The sequence below is a fragment of the Heloderma suspectum genome, chromosome 2, assembly GCF_057233095.1.
Source record: "Heloderma suspectum isolate Gila_16-S chromosome 2, 16-S_ref, whole genome shotgun sequence".
Classification (NCBI taxonomy): domain Eukaryota; kingdom Metazoa; phylum Chordata; class Lepidosauria; order Squamata; family Helodermatidae; genus Heloderma; species Heloderma suspectum.
In genome coordinates, this window is record NC_139459.1 from 29,094,283 (window position 1) to 29,112,129 (window position 17,847).

A 17,847-nucleotide genomic window follows, 5' to 3' on the forward strand; every position below is an offset into this window, starting at 1 on the left:
GCACAAATGTAGAAAAACATCACCTTTCAACCAGAAGCCTGGACTGCCGCTACACCTGCTAGCAACATTCCTGCATTATATGGCCACTGCCTCGGGTTTGGGGATGACTTTATTTTCTTGGAAATTCCTCTCTCCGGTGTTCTTCTTAAATTCAATTAAGTGCAAGTTGCTCACGTTCTGCAGTCAGCTGTGCAATCCCAAATTCAGCTTTGCACGTATGCACACCTACCTATTCAGCCTCCTTTCTTCTGGTAAATTTGCACATTCAAGGCCATACACTCTGGAGCAGGAGGTGTCCTAGCTCAGCTGCGTCTTATGAAGTAGCTTTCTCAGAATGAACAACTCTCATTCATTCATTTCATTTCATTTCTATACCGCCCAATAGCTGAAGCTCTCTGTTTTGAGGCAAGGCCAATAAGCTAGTAGGGATGGGCGGATTCCCTACCTGGCGGTCCATGGGGAATCTACCCGTGGGGGGGAGGTGATCCGTTCCTCCCCCCGGAATCCTCTTCGGCCAGCTGTGCTCTGCAGCGATTCCACGGAGCCGCCAGCCGGCTCCGAAGCACCAGCGATACGGCCGCCATGCCATATTGCTGACTGAGGGGTATTGACTGACTGTGGACGCAAATGGCCTTAGTTTAAAGGTAAAGGTCTTAGTTTAAGGTAAATGCAGCCATAAATGGCGGAGAATATTTGCATAGCCTATTTGCGTGAATGAAAAGCAGGGACGCAATTGGCGTCCAGGATGCCATTTGCGGCTGTAAAGGTCTTAGTTTAAGCTAAATGAAGCCATTTATGGCTGCATTTACCTCAAACTAAGACCTTTATGGCTGGAAATGGCATCCTGGATACCATTTGCATCTGCAGTCAGTCCCCTTCAGCCAGCGATATGGCATGGCGGCCGTATCGCTGGCAATCGGGAGCCAGAGAATCCAGCCAAAGAGGATTCCGTGGGGAGGCAGAGGTAAGTGTTCCGTTCCGCCATGGACTCCAGGGGGCCGTATTCTTTAGAATCCGGCCTCAATGGAGTCCGTGGCAGAACTCTCCGCCATCCCTATAAGCTAGACATCTTCATTTTCAGGTGGGACAAGCGCAGGAATGGGTTAGGATCAGTCATGTATGCATGACTAGGACCTGGTTTGTGCATAACAACAGCCCATGGGCTGACTGATACACAGTCAGGGATGAGTGGGAGAGAGCAGACACACTGCCTGCAGCACACCCACCATGTCTGCTTTTATTCAGCAGCCCACAATTGGCTCCTTCGTAGGTTGCTGAGTGTGAAGTCTGAACCAGGACCGCTGGGTTGTTTAACCCAGCAGTTGACCCAACAACAAGCCATGAGTTAACTGCTGGGTTATTTAGCCCTTAAATAACCCGCAGTCTGGGTTTGGACATCAGACGCAGAACATACGAAAGAGCCAATTGCCAGTGTCCTACCTGGCTGATTGGAACCCATTGGGTGCCCTCGCCACAGGACTCTGCCTCAACTCACAGAAGCCCACTCCTGCAAAGAGCTTTAGGACCAATCTCTCGGGTAGAAAGGCAAACTTAGCATCCCGCCACTATCAGACAAGCCCAGCTCATGAGCACAACCCAGGTAGCATAGGCTGCAGTTCTGCCCTCTCTGCCCCAACCAAATTTTACCCATCTTCCTAATTAGTAGCCTGACAGGAGAGGTCCTCATTTTGCCCCTCTGCAAATACAAGCCTCATTTTTAAAGCCGAATTCTTTTTTCCTGCTTCACTTGAAACCAGGAGTTGCAATGCTTGCTAGTACCATCTTCAGGAAAGGGCTTCAGTCCAGGGAAAGGTATATTGCCATTGGAGGTCCTTGTACAAATTGTAGCCTCCACCCCTGCTTCCCTCTCTTTCTAATGTGTGTGAGTAGCTGTGTGTTATAATTTAGCTGTAATCTCGAATGTGGTCAGAGCCCCAGCCACTTTTGTGCAGCCTGCATAAGTTGGCAGGAATTTTCTCTGGGGGCCCTTTTTAGACCGATGCATCTCTGATACCTCTTGCCTACTAACCCCTTCTTTTTAAAAAAAAAATAATTATTTTTTATATTTTAAAAAACAAAACATAACACAACAACAACATAAATACACAATACACATACACTAAAATATCTCTTAAGATTGTAAAATATCTACCTTTGGCTCCCCTTACAAAACAAATGCTTATTATTATTCTCTATTTCTTATCTTAGTTGTATATCATACATTGAGTTCACAGACATTATCTCATTTCTCTCCTAAATTTAACAACAACAACAACAACAAAAAGAGAACCATCTCAAAGTTCAAAATCCACATACATAGATATCATTTTTTTCTATTTTTTGTACAAGTTCTATAAAAGGTTTCCAATCTAACATAAATTTAGTTGTTGATCCTTCTTTAATTATAATAGTAAGTTTTGCCATCTCTGCCAGCTCCATCATTTTCATGATCCACTCGTTCACAGTTGGTATTGTTTCATTCTTCCATTTTTGTGCATCCCCCCTTCTTTTTTACGTGTTTATCTGTTAGCCCCAATAAAAAAGTTTCTGGCTTTAATTCTATAGTAGTCTTTAATATTCTTTGAGCTAGAGACTGTATTCGTTTCCAAAATGTTTTTGGAACGCTTTTTTACAAGTCCACCATAAATGAATAAATGTTCCCTCTTGATCTTCCTACTAACCCCTTCTTCATGTTCAAGACAAACTCTCTGTAGAGAAGTTGGCTTGAAGCACACAGTGGCATTGCAGCTGGTTGCCCTACTGGCACACTCAGAGACACCAGAAAGGCCTATAAATTGGAATTCGTGTCTGTTTCAAGCCTCAGGTAGAACCCTGTCTTGAAGCTACAGTGAGTGAGTGCTTAAACAGCTGGACCATTTCCAATCTGCTCTTTGCTCCAAGCCCCTACAGTCTCCTCCTTTTTTGCTCCCATGACTGTTTTATTTATTTATTTACAATATTTGTATACTGCTCCATATTTAGAACAGATTTCGGAGCGGTGAGCACAAGAGATAAAACAGTAAAAGGATAAAAAGATTAAAACACCAGATTAAAATTATGCTATTTTAACAAAACAGAATACCAATAAAAACCATGACTGGTTAATTAAGGGATGCCTCCTGGAACAGTGTTGGTACATGCCTGACCTCCAGGGGCAAGGAATTCCAAAGAAAGGGGGCCACCACACTGAAGGCTCTTCTCCTGGTGGACTTCAGTCGGGCCATAGGTCCATGTGGAGCCACCAGGAACATGCCCTCCGATGACCTCAGTGACTGGGCAGGTTGGTAAGGGAGAAGGTTGTTTGTGGTCAGAGCCCCAGTCACTTTTGTACAGCCTGATGGGGGACGTGGCTCAATAACACGACAAGCGAGAAGGATCTTGGAATTGTTGTAGATCACAAGCTGAATATGAGCCAACAATGTGATGTGGCTGCAAAAAAGGCAAATGCTGTTTTGGGCTGCATTCATAGAAGCATAGCTTCCAAATCCCGGGAAGTACTATTTCCCCTCTACTCAGCACTGGTTAGGCCTCATCTGAAGTCCTGTGTCCAGTTCTGGGCACCGCACTTTAAGAAGGATGCAGACAAACTGGAGAGGGTTCAGAGGAGGGCAAAGAGGGGACTGGAAACAAAGCTGTATGAGGAGAGACTGAAAGAACTGGGCATGTTTAGCCTTGAGAAGAGAAGACTGAGGGGAGACATGATAGCGCTCTTCAAGTACTTGAAAGGTTGTCCCAGAGAGGAAGGCCAGGATCTCTTCTCCATCATCCCAGAGTGCAGGACACGGAATCATGGGCTCAAGTTACAGGAAGCCAGATTCCGGGTGAACATCAGGAAAACCTTTGTGACTGTTATAGTAGTACGACAATGGAACCAATTACCTGGGGAGGTGGTGGGCTCTCTCACACTGGAGGTGTTCAAGACGAGGTTGGACAGCCATCTGTCAGGGATGCTCTGACTTGGATTCCTGCACTGAGCAGGGGGTTGGACTCGATGGCCTTGTAGGCCCCTTCCAACCCTGCTATTCTATGATTCTATGATTCTATAAAGGTGCTCTCTCAGGTATCCTGGTCCCAAGTTGTTTAGGGCTTTGTACACTAGTACTAAAACCTCAAACCTGGCCCCGGAGTGAATGAGCAGCCAGTGCAGTTCCCTCAGCAAAGGAGTTGCATGCTGAAAAGGGGCAGCTCCAGACAAGATCCAAGCTGCTCACTAGCTCCAGCTTCCAGAGCAGCCTTAAGGGCGGCCCCACATAGAGTGCATTGCAGTAATGCAGTCTCGAGGTTACTAGCACCTGTACCTCTGTGGCCAAGCTGTTAGGTACCCCTAGTTACCCAAATCCCCCCTTTCCTCTATTGCCCCAGCCTGCCCTTCCCGTACCAACAGAAGCGGTTCACAGAAGACAGTGGCCGCACTGCGAGGCCTGGAGCCCAGCTTTGCCTCGAATGCAGCTAATTTCTTCATCCAAGCACAACTTTAGGTGAAGCCGGGAGTGTCCCCAACCGGTGTAATGTTTAACAAATGCTTTGCTCAGCTAATTTCCCCCCAAATCAGCTTGTGCAGTTGAATCCATATAAACCCTCAATAAATGTGCCATCATCTTCTATCTTGTCTGAGTGTAGATCTCTTTGGGTGGGAACGGCCTTCTTAGCCATAGACGCTCCATTTGCCAATGTTAGAAGTCCCCTTTGTGGGATGCGAGTCATGTGGAAACGTGTGCAAGCTTGAACACGAATCTCGATGGGATCACATTCTGTAACAAGCTGCTTCTCTTTGGTATTTGTGTCTCCTTCAGGGCTTTGCTGACTTTGGTGTATCTTACTATCTTTTCCCCAAGTCTTGGCATGATGTGGGAAAATACCACCTTTCAACCAGAAGCCTGCCTGGTCTGTCACTTCACCTGTTAGCAACATTCCTGCATTATATGACCATTGCCTCAGGTTTGGGGATTGTTTTATTTTCTTGGAATTCCCTCAGACCAAAGTTTTTTTCCCTTAAACCCAGTTAATTAAGTGCATCTTGTTCCTCACATTCCACAGGCAGCTGTGCAATTTCGCATTCAGCTTTGCATGTATGCGCACCTATCTTCAGCCTCTTTTCTTTTGGTAAATTTGCATGTTCCTTCTGGTAACTTTCTTCCATTCAAACCTCAGGAACCCTTTCACCCAAAGAGAGCTATTATATTATTTTACATGGCATTGTTGGTTTATATTTTTGGACGGAATCCTATGCCTTCTGTGTAAGATTCCACTAAGGGACCTTTTAACACTGGCAAATAGAATGGCATGGGATTCCAGTGTGGTGTAGTGGTTAGAGTGTTGAACTAGGACTAGTGAGACCCAGGCTGGATCTACACTTATCGCCTTTTTTTTGCTTCCAATGAGGTTTCACCACCCGCCTTTCACACTACTCAGTAGCCGCCTCGAATTGGAACCGGAATTTCCCACTTCCATGCTCCCTCTTTCAATACCCTAATATCCCAGTATTTCCCCTTAATGTGCTCTGATTTTCCGCCTTTGCTACCGTATCTGGTCATAGTCCCCTCCCCCGCCTGTCCATATGCGGCAGTGTTTATATTTCCCTCCTGTCCAATCACAGCTCTCGACAGCCCCATGTCTTCTTCCGGCTACCAATCGCATAGCTTCCTCAGCAGCCCCTGTTTTCTCAGCAAAGGGCTGGATGTGCGCATGCTTGTCTGATCTTGGAAGCTAAGCGGGGTCGGTCCCGGTCAGTGCTTGGATGGGAGACCGCCTGAGAATCAGGCTTCCTGCACTGAGCAGGGGGTTGTTGTATCCCTCCAAATGAGATTAAGTTTTACCCCCTCCTATCCCCCGCTCTGGATGTTTTTTTAAAAAATTCAGGCGTTATCCTCGCAGAATCAGGGCTTCTCTGCGATGTTTTTTTTTCTAATTCAGGCATGATCTTCGAAGCTTCAAAGTTGTGACCGACCCTGCTTAGCTTCTGAGATCAGACAAGCATGCACACATCCAGCCCTTTGCTTGTTGCTGAGGAAACAGGGCTGCTAAGGAAGCTATGTGATCAGTAGCCGGAAGAAGACAAGAAGACATCCCCCCCCCTGGAGCGGAGGATAGAAGGGGGTAAAACTTAGTCTCATTTGAGGGGATACAACAACCCCCTGCTCAATGCAGGAAGCCTGATTCCCAGGCAGTCGCCCATCCAACTACTGACCAGGGCCGACCCCGCTTAGCATCCGAGATCAGACAAGCGTGCACAGGAAAACAGCACAGCACTCAAGTGTGAACCGAGCTTGCGCATTCGATGAAGCGCTGCGATGGGGAAAATGGATGAATGTGAATAATCACGTTTTAACGCGAGAGCGTTTAACCCGACGGGACACCGAATTCATTGCAATGGCGGGCACAATGTAGATCGGCCCCGAGGTTCAAGTCCCCACCAGGCCATGAAACTCAGTGGGTGACTTAGAGTCAGTTATTGGCTCTCAGCCTAATTTACCTCATAGGGTGGTTGTCGTGAGAATTAATGGAGAGTGGAGGATCATATATGCCACCTTGGCCTCCGTATAGGAAAAGAAAGGATATAAAGGTAATAAATTAACAAATAAATATACCAGTGGATCAATGCCTGTGCATTTGTGGACAGCAAGCTGTCACACGTTACAAATTGCATTCTCCACTTTGTGTAGCCCCAAGAGTTTGTTTCTGACTGGAACCCTTGCAACACCTATAGGTAGAAGCAGCTTTATTTATTTTATTATTTATTTATTGCATTTATATCCTGCCTTTTTTCCTCTTGCAAGGAACCCAAGGCAGCTTACATTATCCTTCTCTTCCTCCATTTTATCCTCACAACAACAACCCTGTGAGATAGGTTGGGCTGAGAGTCTGTGACTGGCCCAAAGTCCCCCAGCGAGCTCCTATGGCCGAGTGGGGACTAGAACCTGGATCTCCCAGCTCCCAGTCTAACACTCTCGCCACTATACCACGCTGGCTTTCCACTTTGGCAAAGTATGTTACATACTGTCAGCCCAGGATGAATGGGTCACATTTCAGTATTTGTTCACGCAGCAGGTACAAAGAAAATGAGTACTAATTGGGGATGTAAGACAAATGTATCAGTTCTGAAATTGTAGGAACTTACCAAATTCAGACCTGTTGAAACTACAAGTGAACTGGAATGCACTTGTGCTAAAATCCACTCTTCTCAGAATGTTGTGATCCAGTTCACAACTCAAAAAGTTCGCACAGAAATGTGTATATTAAGGAAACGCACACACAAACACACATAATATTAGAGGTGTGTGGGGGGGACTCTTCCAAAAAGCGTCCATACTGGAAAAATTTCACACAACATGCATATATTAAGAAGAATCTGTATTTAAATGTATACAAATTGTCATGTGGACTATTTGGGGTGAATTTTGCAGTGTTCACAAACTGATGGGGATGTGGGTCAAGACAAACTTGAAATGTGGAAGATTAGAAATATGATGAATCCAAAATCCATAGATTCACCCATCTTCAGACTAATATGGGTACAGACTGATGCCACATCTTATGCCTTGTTCATTTAAGGTACAACTGACTAGTAAAACCTGTTGTGGGGTGGCAATTTTGTAGACTTATTTCCCGATTTATTTTAGAAAACATTAAAAGATTAACATTACAGATTAAAACATTTCCCCTCCCCAAAGCACAGCACCATTGCCTCAGTCCAGTTTTCCCCCTTCCCTCACCCTCAGCAGTGGGTTTTGCGTTTTGAAAAACAAAACGCATCTGGAGATCCAACCAAGGATTTCCCACACCACATCTGTTTTGACATTTGTAAGACTACACATAATATTTGGTTTCTATGGGAAGAGTTTAGTTTGTGTGTTTTTTTTACCACTGCCAGCAAGGCAAGTGCATTGTGGTTGGCTAAACATTTCCTTACAATTATTTGAGTCAGCTTTTGGCTCCTAAAAGTCATCTGAACAGAGGAGTGGAGTACTATTTTTAAGAAGCATGCCTTCATAAAATTCAGTTATTTGGCAGTCAATCTGGCTGTGTTCTTTTAACGGAATATTTCCTGCAAAGTTTTCAAAAGCAGGACGCTCTGGGGAGCTTTCCTCCTTTCCCTTCTCACACAAAAACATCCTCCTTTCTCACTGAAATGCTGTGATACAAAAATAACTGGCTATGGATATCTTTATTTTATATATGATTGCACATGAGCATTTATATACCCAACTCTACGAGAGATCTGTAGAGGTCAACTCCCTCTGAGCCTCAGCCAACTTCAGAAGGTTCAAATAAATGCCATTCCTATGCCAAGTATTTTGGTACAGATAGCGTCATATCATATTTCCATTCAACTGCCCTATGTCAGAAACAGGATGCTGAACAATTCTAACTGAATTACTATTAAAGGGGCACAATAAGGCTCCTTTACATTAGGCAAGTTGCAAATAAAAAAAGGTTCTGCCATCATACACTTTAAAATTCTATTGCTTGTAAAAGTTGCAGCTGCTGAGTTAATAACTTGAAACTTGGCAACCATGAGCAACTTGAAATTGTGCCAGATTTCAAACTGATCTGATAAGGTACAGGAGATGCTAAAAATTTTAAAGTGGTGAAATGTTACGCGTTTATCCTTTTTACTCCAATTTATGCTCAGGCAATAAAATATTTCTGCCAAATTTTGGTGAAAACAACTGATGTACTTGATTGAGGCTTATTGAGGAATACAATCCTACATTGGTTTGGTGAAGTCTTGAGCAGCAGTTCAAAAGTTATTCAGGTTGCACTAAAGGCCTTATATTTGGTTTCCATGAGCAGCGTTTCTATTTTCTTTTACACCACTGCCAGAAAAGCAAGTGCATTGTGGTTGGCTCTTCTTGACCTAAATATTTATTTGCAATTATTTAAGTCAACATTTGGCTTCCAAGTCATCTGAACAGAGGTGGAAGAAACTATTTTAAGAATCATCATTTTATAAAATGCAATTATTTAGCAGTCTGCTATTACTCCCATTTGGCTGCATTCTTTTAACCGCAAAGTCTCCAATGTCTATGGCTGTAAACATCCCTCCTGGTGCCTGCTAGGCTCCCTGCCCCTCCTGATTTTTATTTTATTAGATACTGGAAGGAGTAATCCTATGGCCACTAGACATGGTCTAGAGGGCCATAGTGTATGCTCTTTTCCAGGAACCAACCTTGGAGTCTGAGCTCCGAGGTCGGTTCCTGGAAAACTGACCTCCCCTCACGTCCACGCTGCCTTGGAGGCAGCACGGAGAAGCCCCATCCTCCGCGCTTGGAAGAGGAGTGCGGAGTGACTGAAAAGAGGTAGGGCTGGGGGCGTTCCAGGGCAGGGAGAGCAGAGCTGTGTGTACGACTCATCCTATGTGTCATACACGCAGCCTCCTCTCCCGGTCGCCTCCCCACAGCTAGACAGCTGAAAACGGCTGTAGTGTCTAGCAGAAAATAGCTGGGCAGGAGAGTCGCAGAAGGAATGATTTCCCGCTGTGCATCTCCTGCCTTGCTTTGTATATGCGGTTGCCTCCGAGTTCGGAGGCGGCCGCCTATCTTGATAGGATTGCACCCTTAATTTTTTTAAAAGTTAACTGGGAGGTTGCCATGCTGCAAAATGTACTGCTAGCCTCCAGTACCATGTTTATTTCCAATAATGCCTCTGGGCCCTGAACTAGAGTATTCTGGAAAAGACCAAGGCTGGCTGGGCCCCTAAACAGGAGCACTCCACACCACAAGATTTTCTTGCAGGTCCCACTTGTATGAAGGTATTTGGATCATTTCCACATCTTCTTGAAATTTCTTGGTGCTTTTGTTTGAACTGTTCGGCAACTCTACTGTTTGAGGCTCTGACTGTATGAGGTGAGCAGATGTTCTTTATTGGGTCCCGCTGTCTCTTTTCATCTGCGTCCTCCCCCTCTGAGCAAAGACCTTGTGTCCTGTACAGCATCTACCATGCTGCTGGATCAAACAAAAGTTAAATTTCATTTATTACATTTACATCCCACCTTTCTTCTATCGTGGAACTCAAAGTTGCTAGATGTGTTTTTCAGGCAGTTTCCCTTCCAAACACTGACCAAACCCAAACCTGCTTAGCTTCAGCAAAGTGGTTGCCTCATTTGCCTTCAGACTGTACCCTGGAACATAGTAGCAACAGTCATCAAGCATCACTAAGATGTCACTGCTAATTACTAGAGGGTGCTTCCAGACAAGCCTTTTATAACACTACCACCCTGCCTCATCCACAGAATTTTACATGGGTCCAGATAACATCATCTTCCACTCTTAGGCCTCCCGGGTTTTCCCACCACTTCTTCCATCTTTTCTGCATCCTCTGCCATCTCTTAAATAATGGAGGGAAAAGGCACTAAACAAAGAAATACATTTGGAAAGGATGACACACTTCATGCCATAATGGATTCTTCTGAAAGAGAATGATTATTTGTTATTTAGGGTGCAATCCTATTCATGTTTAGACAGAAATAAGTCCTACTACTCCCAGCATCCTCCAATTAGCATGCTGGGAGTTGTAGGACTCATTTCTGTATAAATATGCATAGAATCACACCCTTAATAGATGTTTATTATTAAACATCTTATTAAAGCATCATTTTACATGATAAGACTGAGAAAATAAGATCAAAAGGTACTGAACCAAACAATGCCCTGATTGAACTCAGAAAAAAAGCAGACTTTTGAATGGACACATGGAGAAAAAAAAAAAAGATGTTTAAAGAGTGGAAAATAAAAAAATATAAAGAAGCTGACTGCAGAGAAAAATATGAGAGACAAAAGGAAAATATTCAATTATTTTAAAGAGTCCAAAATAAAATTTGCGACTATATGGAGTCAAAATCCAAGCCATATACTCTGATTTTGGGAGACTGGCTGGTCCTGATAATACTACTTTCCTATGACTTTTGTTCTGGTAGGGCAAGAAAATAGCCTAAATTTGATCCCATATTGAGTAATCCTTGTTGAATTTCAAGATTTACGTAGCCTATCACGGCTGACTTTGAAAAAAAAAAAAACCCACGCCATTTGCGTTCCTTATTTGGGCAGGGGTAGTCTACGTAAAGATTTATGTAGACTACCCCTGCCCAAATAAGGAACGCAAATGGTGGCGCCCATGGGCGTACGCGCTTTTTTTTTTCTTCCAAAGTCAGCCGTGATAGGCTACGTAAAGATTTACGTAGCCTATCACGGCTGACTTTGAAAATCTAGCCGTGATAGGCTACGTAAATCGTTACGTAGCCTATCACGTGTTTTTTTTTCCAATTTACTTTTTTATTTCGCGGCCGGGGAGACGGGGTGCTCCCACCGGCCTGAATTTCGGCGGCGAGGGATGGGGCGCCTCCCCCCCGGCCTGAATTTCGGGACCACACACAACACAGCTGCGGGACCAGGTAAGGGACTTTCGTCCATCCTTACTTAAATGTGGGATTTTAGGCCGGTGTAGAGATGTTCTGTATCTGGACTACTGGAATCAAATGAAACCATTGGAAAACATGTGGCAGGGAAATTTTGCACTAATCTAGCATGGGAATAGTAGATGCAAACAAATAGTGCAAAATGACTGCGAAATGTAGTGCAACATTAGTGCAACGTTTTCCTGTCTTCCTGCAAAAGTATAAATGGACACAAGTGCCAAAGCTGGTTTGAAAGTCAACATTAAAAAAACTAAGATCATGGCATCTGGCCCCATCACTTCCTGGCATATAGAAGGAGAAGAAATGGAAGCAGTGACATATTTTATTTTCTTGGGCTCCAAGATCACCACAGACGGTGACTGTAGCCATGAAATTAAAAGACACTTGCTCTTTGGGAATAAAGCTACAGCACAGCCCTACTGAAATTGGAGCCACCAGCCTCTACTGGATCCAGCAGTGCTATTCTTCCATTCTCCGGGTGAACTGGCATGTACTCTGCAATGCAACCAGCATTTAAATCCCATGTTTCAATGCACAGCAAATAAATGTTAAGCAAACATTAGAAGACAGGAATCAAGTAAGAGCAGCCATGTTCCCCCCAGATGTTTGGGTCAGCTTAAATGGTATAACTACAATGTTGTATAACTGTCACTAAAACAGCCTCCCCAAACCTAGCACTCTCCAGATGTGCTGGACTACAATTCCCATCTTCCCCAGCAGGCATTCCTTCACACCACTGATGCTACTTAACACAAAAATTGTCCCCAACCTGGCAAAGCCTTCCCCAGCTGGCACCCTCCATGTGATTTTGCCTGTAGAAAGTAGAGACAGTGGATTAACAGGCTCATGAAGAAAAGCTCAATCCATTTTATCTACTTCCAGTTTCATCACAAACTTGAGATCTGAACTCCACACAGCTTTTTCTTTCTTGCTTTTCCGCTTATAACTATCTAGGTGGTGCTGTGCTATAGTGGAATACACAAGTGGGAAAATGCATTTTCTTTTACTTTCACAATACTCCATTTTCCTCACTCTAAACCCCTTGCAAAAGTGCTCTTAAAAAACAGAAGCAAAACTGGAGGATCATGACGTCATGAACAACTGAGAGTAAGGAATGATCTGTGCACAATAAGTGCTTCATGTAGAAAAGCCCTAGGTTTAGGATGGGAGTGTTAATGTGAAATAAACCATTGTTTCTCTTTCAGAAATCTAAGATGTGGGACAAAGCTTACCCTCTCCCCAAATGCACTTTGCTCTTTCTGTGTCCCTCTCCCACCATATGTTTCTGTTGCTGCCATTCAAATAGTTTTACTCATAGTTTAAAATATCCACTGACATTTGTACAGCTGCATTTTACTTACTAATGGCAGGAGCATGTAACTTACTCTCTGGAGTGGGCAGGGCAGAGGCTGTATTTTCACAGATACAATCACCGCACTATGTATGGTTAGAAAAATCCAATAGCTGCACAATAAAAGTGCAGCCTAAAATGGTTTTGTGGGTTTCAAATATTTCATGTATTGCATCAGTTGGCTGTGATCCATTCTAAGAGTCTCAGGGAAATTCTGTGGAAGCAGTGCTTAATTATTACTTTTTAATTATTAATTATTACTTTGTAAGAGGAATGCTGAAGTGCAAACCTGCCTGGATCAATTCCTTTGTGTCAAGAGGCTCTTTGCATTTATTAAAATCACTCTCATTCTTGCAATTTCTTTACCTCTTCCAGATCTGCGGCTGCAATCCTCCACGTGACTTACTTTCGAGTAGACACGCACAGGATTTTGCTGCAAGATTTAAGCCACATTGAGGGCCCAGCTGAGTGTTCAAAGGGCCACTTCACACATTACAAAATCCCTGCATAGAAGTGATTTCCATGTAGTTAGTAACAGGGAAGAACCTTTATACTGATGGATCATACATGTGGTTTTTGCTGCATGCATGAGTACCATGCTGCAAAGTGTGGCCAGTCACCAGTTAACTAAGACTTGGTTCATACCAGTTAACTAAGACTTGGTTCATACCAGTTAACTAAGACTTGGTTCATATGTGCATGTCCATCGCTCAATAATGGCACCATCAGCTGGTTCACATGCATTGTTGTTCAGTCATTAAGTCATGTCCGACTCTTCGTGACCCCATGGACCATAGCACGCCAGGCCTTCCTGTCCTCTGCTCTCTCCCGGAGTGTGCTCAAGTTCATATTCATTGCATCGGTGATGCTATCTAGCCATCTCATCCTCTGCCGTCCCCTTTTCCTTTTGCCTTCAATCTTTCCCAGCATCAGGGTCTTTTCCAGGGAGTATGGGTAGGTAATTTTAGACGTTGGTAGAGCCTGGATGTTATGCTGTTACGGTGCATTTCTTCAGTTGTGAAGCATACAACAAATACCTCTCCCTGTTTACACTGCTATACTATGCTTCACAGCTGCTTCTACATTCCTGAAGTTCAAGCAAAAACGAAAAGAAAACAGAAAACTGCCAAGTGCATGTGCAAGTTTGCATTTTAAACTCACTGAAATCATAACATCATGGCTACAGGTATAAAATGAAGTTTGCTTCTGCTGCCAAACACATTTACATCGGAATAAGCACCGTTTTGTTGTAGAAAAGGAAAATATATTTAATAATAATCAATTAAAAATGAGCCATCCCGACTACTATTTTTTAAAACAAAAAGGATGCAAATTATTTATTATTGCCTTTCTATCCCAGCTTTTTCCTCAGGCTAAGAACCCAGGGCAGCTTACATGGCCCTCCTCCTCTCCATTTTATCCTCACAACAACCCTGTGAGGTAGGTCTGCCTGAGAGTCAGTGACTGGCCCGAAGTCACACAAGTGAACTTCAGGGCCGAGTGCAGGGAGACTTGAATCTGGGCCTCCCGGGCCCCAGTCCAACACTTCTAGAACATCAAGGGATGCCGTTGAACGTGTGAATCAGCCCAGGCCCCATGACGTACACGCAAGTTGCCTGTTGGGTCCGACGCAGAATTTCGGGGGAGGGGGGCTCGAAGCAGGGCGCTCGCTTCCCGCCGCTAAGCGGAGGCGAGGAGAGGGATGCCTTCCCTTTCCCAGAGAACCGTCTTCCGTCCTGCCTGGGCAAAAGTCCTCCATCCCCAGCTGAGGTCCGCGGGAGAGGAGCGGTGGCAGGAAAGCTTTCGCAAGCGCCTGAAAAGAGCGCCGAGCGCCGACTTCCTTCCCGCTTTCCCCAGAACTCCAGCTCATTCCCTCAGAAACGGGGCGGGGACACCAACCCGCGACGGGACGCGCGACACGTTCCCACGACACTTGGCCTCCAGGACAAACAGAAGCGGTCGCGGGAGGCTGTGACAGCGGGCGGGCGCGCGGGCAGAGGCGGCGGCGTCTCTTCACCCCTCCGGCCGTCCCGCGCGTCAGGGTCCCGCCTTGCCCCGTCTCCCCCTGCCTTTCTCCCCGCCGAGGAACAGAGGCGCTGGGAGGGCGGACCGCTGCAGGACTTGCACGCCCGCGTTCCCCCACGTGCGTTCCCCGTGTAAAGTGGGACGCTGCCGGCGCCTGGCCGCGGGGTCTCCATCCCGCCCCCTCTCGGACTTTTTTTTCAGGCTGCAGACGCCGTGAGTATCTGAGCTTCCCTCCTAAATCTGATGGGCCTCTTTCCTTCCGTCGTTTTGCCCGCCGCCCTTCGCGGTGGGCCATTGGGATGCCCGCCCCCCCCCCCGGCCGCCCCACACCTACGTTTTCCTCTCTAGCGCGGTTCCTGTGCCTTTAACAGAGGGAGAAATGTGTCAGGGGGAAAATGAGTCAGGGGAGGCTTGTTTCGGGTCCTGGAGTGCAGTGGTGTAGTGGAGGCAGGGCTCCCAGGGACTCTGCTTCTGTACTTCTTTATTAGCTGGGACGCTGACATGGGCATCTGCCAGAATTTTTCCAGAGCAAGGAGCAGGGGGAGGTGCAGCACACTGGTCGCGATTCGCCAGTGCAGCGCATGCCGCTGCCACACACCTGTGCACTTCCCGTCTGTGTGTGCTTCGTTGCATAGCATCACGTTCCACGACATTTAGGGAACAGGCCCTACACAGTGGCTGAGAGGCCATAGGATATTTTGGATTCCCAGTTCTGAGGTCAGAGACAGCACTCCGACCTCGGACGGAGGAATCTGCGCTCTGACCCCCCCTCGCCACAGACACAGACAGACCTGTGCCAGCTGCTCTCCAAGGTTGGGTATTTGACCTGGGAGGGTGAGGAAAGGGGGAGTTTCAGTGGGTGGGGAGGGGAGGAGGCTGGAGAGACCAGGAACCTCCTCCCCCCCCCAAAAAAAACACCCCAGCTAGATGGGTAAAAAATTCCATCTAGCGAAAAAGCAGAGCGGGAAGACGTGGAGGCAAAGATCACCTCTGTTGTGTCTCCCACTCTGCATTGGGTGATCGTAAGCCTCTTGAGTTCATCGAGGGTGGAAACAATAGGATTGTGTTCTTAGACACCTACACAAAGTAGCAGAAGATTCTCTTTGAGAAATCATGGAGGACGGGTGAAGTGCCAGATGACTGGAGGAGGGCTAATGTTGTCCCTATCTTCAAAAAGGGTAAAAAGGAGGAACCTGGGAACTACAGATCAGTCAGTCCGACATCAATCCCTGGGAAAATTCCGGAGCAGATGATAAAGTAATCCATCTGTAAGCACCTTGGAAACAATGCAGTGATTACTCGAAGCCAACATGGATTTGTCAAGAACAAATCCTGCCAGACAAATCTGATCTCATTTTTTGATCAGGTAACCTCCCTTGTAGACTGTGGGAACGCTGTGGACATCATATACCTCGACTTCAGCAAAGCTTTCGACAAAGTGCCCCATGATATCCTGATGAGCAAATGAGCTCAAAGTGGGCTTGATGAAACAATGATCCGGTGGATCCACAGTTGGCTACAGAATCGGACTCAAAGAGTGCTTATCAATGGGACCTTCTCCAACAAGGGAGAGGTAATGAGCGGGGTACCGCACGGCTCAGTCCTGGGCCCAGTGCTCTTCAACATTTTTATTAATGACTTAGATGAGGAGCTGCAGGGAATGCTGATCAGATTTGTAGATGACACAAAATTGGGCAGGATAGCTAATACTTGGAAGACAGAAACAAAATTCGAAGTGATCTTGATAGACTGGAGCGCTGGGCAGAAAACAACAGAATGACATTTAGTAGAGATAAATACCAAGTTCTGCACCTAGGGAAAAGAAACCAAATGCACAGTTACAAGATGGGGGATACGTGGCTCAACAACACGACAAGCAAGAAGGATCTTGGAATTGTTGTAGATCACAAGCTGAATATGAGCCAACAATGTGATGTGGCTGCAAAAAAGGCAAATGCTGTTTTGGGCTGCATTAATAGAAGCATAGCTTCCACATCCCAGGAAGTACTAGTTCCCCTCTACTCAGCACTGGTTAGGCCTCATCTGGAGTACTATGTCCAGTTCTGGGCACCACACTTCAAGAAGGATGCAGACAAGCTGGAGAGGGTTCAGAGGAGGGCAACAAAGATGATCAGGGGACTGGAAACAAAGCCCTATGAAGAGAGGCTGAAAGAACTGGGCATGTTTAGCCTTGAGAAGAGAAGACAGAGGGGAGGTATGATAGCAGTCTTCAAGTACTTGAAAGGTTGTCCCAGAGAGGAAGGCCAGGATCTCTTCTCGATCATCCCAGAGTGCAGGACACGGAATAACAGGCTCAAGTGACAGGATGCTAGATTCCGTCTGAACATCAGGACAAACGTCCTGACTGTTAGAGCAATATGACAATGGAACCAATTCCCTCTGGAGGTAGTGGGCTCTCCCACACTGGAGGCATTCAAGATGAAGCTGGACAGCCATCTGTCAGGGATGCTCTGACTTGGATTCCTGGACTGAGCAGGGGGTTGGACTCGATGGCCTTGTAAGAGGCCCCTTCCAACCCTACTATTCTGTGATTCTAGAAGATCCTGGGAACTGAACAGCACTAATCCAGAAGGCTGCTATATTCAAGAAGCATCATGAACTCCAACAAAATTTTATTTGGAGAGCAGGATAACACCTCTCCCCACAATCCCCTAGGAACAAGAGGAAAATACCCAAATGCACAAACACAGTATCTGATATTTTATGGCATCACTGCCCTTAACATAGCATTGACAACTTCACATGACATGCCTGGAATGATTTCCTTTGACATAGAAACATTGGTGAACCCTCTGTAGAGCAGCCTTCCCCAACCTGGTGCCCTCCATATGTTTTGGACTACAACTCCCAGGATTCCTGACCATTGGACATTTGGCTGGTGCCCCTCAAATAATCTGGAGGCCACCAGTTTAGGGAAGGCAGCTCTACAAAGCAGCAATCAAGTCTGTGGGGAGTGTCTTTAGCAGTGGGAGGAGAAATGGGTATGCTTGATCAGGGTTTGTTTGTTTGTTTGTTTATTGCATTTATATCCCACCTT

General features: G+C 45.7%; 1 protein-coding gene across 1 annotated transcript in view; it reads left to right on the forward strand.

Moving 5' to 3' along the window:
* The first annotated feature begins 14,424 nt into the window (after positions 1-14,424).
* Positions 14,425-17,847, forward strand: part of LOC146352040 (oncostatin-M-specific receptor subunit beta-like) — a 55,614-nt gene continuing 52,191 nt past the window's right edge. Inside the window, exon 1 of the mRNA XM_084833100.1 lies at positions 14,425-15,002. The gene's annotated coding sequence lies outside the window, so the exon portion shown is untranslated. The remainder of the gene's footprint in view (positions 15,003-17,847) is intronic.